This window comes from Cryptomeria japonica, chromosome 11 (genome assembly GCF_030272615.1).
Source record: "Cryptomeria japonica chromosome 11, Sugi_1.0, whole genome shotgun sequence".
Lineage (NCBI taxonomy): Eukaryota > Viridiplantae > Streptophyta > Pinopsida > Cupressales > Cupressaceae > Cryptomeria > Cryptomeria japonica.
In genome coordinates, this window is record NC_081415.1 from 435,874,475 (window position 1) to 435,877,860 (window position 3,386).

Below are 3,386 nucleotides of genomic sequence, written 5' to 3' on the forward strand. Positions count from 1 at the left end.
CTTGAACATATCTCTGGCTAAAGACATCTTGGAGATGATAGGAAGAAGATGATCTTTTACGGAGTCAATTAGAATCTTCTTGGCTTTGACTGCATTCTTCTTGAACTGAAGTTTCTCTTCTTGATCTTTAGGTTCGGACTGTTCTTTTCCTTGCACGAACTCCAAAAGATCATTTTCTTCAAGGGTAACAAGGATTTTGAATTTCCATGAAGTGAAATTCAAAGCTCCTTCAAGTCTGTCTTCAACTTTTAGACCGTACACCATCTTGGTTGCTGGAATTTGCGTGTAGAAGATGAAATGGGAAAGCTGCTATCACAATCTGATGACAATCAATTCAAACCCGCTCTGATACCATGTTAAATTTTAGATCAGACTGATAGCAATAGCAGAAAATCAACACAATAAACACTCATAACACAATACTACCTTGGGAAAACCTCCCTCTTGGAGGTGAAAAACCCAGCAACAAGATCTCAGTTTATATTAGACAATATCAGTGTGTCTCTTTACAACTTTGCTTCAACACTTGAAGTAACATATAAATCAGATCAGCAGAATGAAGATTCCAAACTAGGGCACAAGGAATAGCTTGATAAACTTATCTGCAATATCAAGATTTTCTATTTGCTGTCATGCAGATCATTTGCAGAGCATAGGAGTGAATTCGCTGACTATGAATGTGATTCGCTGCCCCTGAGACAATTCGCTGTTCCTAGGAATGAATCGCTGCCTCAAGAAGATAGTTCGCTGCTCTTGGAAGGATGATTCGCTAATAGTCTGCTGGAGAACTTCACTGATCTTAGGCAGAGATAATCCGCTTGACTGAATGTGTGTAGTCATAATTGTGTTTGATGCTTGCATGAACTCTGATTATATATGTAACTTAGCCGCCTTAAACACCTTAGGTCGGCTTCACAAATAACAATAACATGATCTTATTTTGGCGCCCAAATATAGGGTCGGACCAATTACATTACAAGTTACATCGCTTGATATAGGGTCAGCCCTATTCACAAGTTTCATTGCCCATTATGGGGCCAGCTCAATTTACAAGTTACACTTTAATTTTGTATATGAATGTGACAAAAGCCTATAGGCCAATTAGTCACCCATAGGCTAGGTCGGCCCTAGAAGGAATCCGACCTAGCTACAAACATCAACACCATCAACACACTCAACTCGGAATGCTCTCTATCAAGGAGGGTGTTATGTAGCTTATGTTCTCCACATGGAACAAATGAAGGACCAACAACTATCACATCTTTGAACATTTGTTTAAAATATGCTGAATGTGCCACGTGAAATGGTATGCCATGAGCAAATAGAAACTTAGCAATAGAGGACTCAGCCACATCCGGTAATTATGTGTTAAACATAGTACATTTGTAGTTTTTTTCTTTCCTCTAGTAGAAGCAGAAGTAGGACCCTCTACCCCATGAAATCCAACATCTATGAACCCTATAGGCAATGATACACTAGGCTGCAAACTCTCCAATGTTACAACTAGTTGCCTCAATCTTCTCAGCTCGAGTTATAGCTTCACAATATTTCACCCCTTTACCACCTATACACAAAAGATGACAGAAAATTCTCGTATAGCTGCCCCTATATCCTTTGCGGCACAAATAGCAAAGCCATTCTGTACTCCCCCTTGAATCTGTTTTCTTATTCTTATCAACTCGTGTTGCAAATTGCAATTGAGGTTTTTTGGGTTGAAGGCCCTTTTGCATATTTTTTAAGGTGTTTAAAAGGACATTCAAATGGGTTTGAACTTGTTGGCCTTGGTATACCCCCACTCCTTGAAGAACCCCTAGTGATTGCCATACTTCTATGAGTTCTATTTCTAGATCTAGTTAAAGCGCTCTTATTCTTCTCTGGCTTGCATGAAAATAAATAATCATTTAAATGTTTCAAAAATAAAATACAGCAACATTAAATTAAAATATTATATGAGGAGAAGGCATCAATTCTATCAAAGATAGTCAGATGAATCAAATCATCTGTATATATTCAAGTTAGACAAGCTAATGTAGTTGAGAAACAAGTATAAGAATGATTAGCCGAATTAAGAAAATAAAAAAGTTCATTTTTAGTGGTGTAGTACCATCAGTTGTGCTTTCGGGTTAAGAAGTGTGAGACAGACTGGATAGAAATGTATCTACAAAAACATAGACCAAAATGGAGCAACTTTTAAAACAAATTTGGATTAATAATTTCAAAATTAAGAGGAATAGACCCTCTTCTATTCTTTCTTGTTGGTAGGTATAATAACCATTGAAATTACTTGATGATGTTAAATGTTACAAAACATAACTTATCCAAGCTATGAGAGAATATACCTGTGACATTCCAGAATAGATGTGCTTAAACTTCTTCTTATGCTTAGAAAACCAACAACTAACTAAAGTGAAAGCAGCCATTGTTAGACCTATGAAATTTTTTCTCTTATCCAGTTTTCTTAATAAGCATCTTAGTAAATTGCGGAGCATATATATACACTCACCTCCCCTTTTACGGAACATTTAATTTTATAGGAGGAAGTGAGACGTTTCATAACGAATCCTTCATAGAGCCTCCCACCTTGTTCGGAAGAATTTTTCTGGACACCCCACAATGAGTTTCCACAACAGACCTGCAAACATTACACAATTCTCAGAGCCCTTTAAAGGTTTTGTATGGAACGCGTCATTTTAGAATAAGAATGATAATGTGGACATTACGTTCTGCAAAATGGGTATTGCCCTGGCCATTCCCTCAACAGTTGAGGCTGAAAATACCCGTAGCCGCAGAAAATGCAGCTAGCGCAGTTTAATTGATGCAACAAATTAGGCTGTGGTCTCATGAGTGGAGCTACCTAATCCCTTCAATGGGTGTTGCTGAGGAAATTTAGAGAATTTTTAGGAGGCTGGCAGTTTCATGAATGCTACAAAAGTTAATAATGTTGTGTGGAATAAATAAATAAAAATATAAAAGAAATTCCCAACCCAATCTTATAGGAAGGATTCTTACAGCTAAAATGTAAGGACTCATTTTTTTCTAATAAGCTTTCAAATTTAATGTGTAGTAATTTTTCCCTTTTCTTATAAAATGAGGCATCTTAACATGTCACTTTTTAATTATAGAATCTAAAATTTCATGTCTGAAATTGCTTTCTTAGAATTCAATTTTTCTATTTTGATTTAAGGGTGTCTAATAATTTTATTATTTAAGATTACAATTTTTTTATCTTTTATCTACTTTAAAAATGTCGTATTATTTTGATTTAAGGATGTTTAATAATTTTATTAGGAAAGACTACAATTTTCTTGTGTTTTCATCTAATATAAAAGTGTGGATAATGAACATGTTATTGATTTTTTTATGAAGGTGTTGAGTCTTTAGGTGAC

General features: G+C 35.6%; 1 long non-coding RNA gene across 1 annotated transcript; it reads right to left on the minus strand.

Moving 5' to 3' along the window:
• Nucleotides 1-2,043: 2,043 nt before the first annotated feature.
• On the minus strand, nt 2,044-2,960 carry LOC131079256 (uncharacterized). The gene is made up of 3 exons (XR_009113948.2): nt 2,721-2,960; nt 2,504-2,632; nt 2,044-2,339 (listed from the first exon to the last, which is right to left on the minus strand). It is a non-coding gene; the product is annotated as an uncharacterized LOC131079256 (long non-coding RNA).
• Nucleotides 2,961-3,386: the final 426 nt, after the last annotated feature.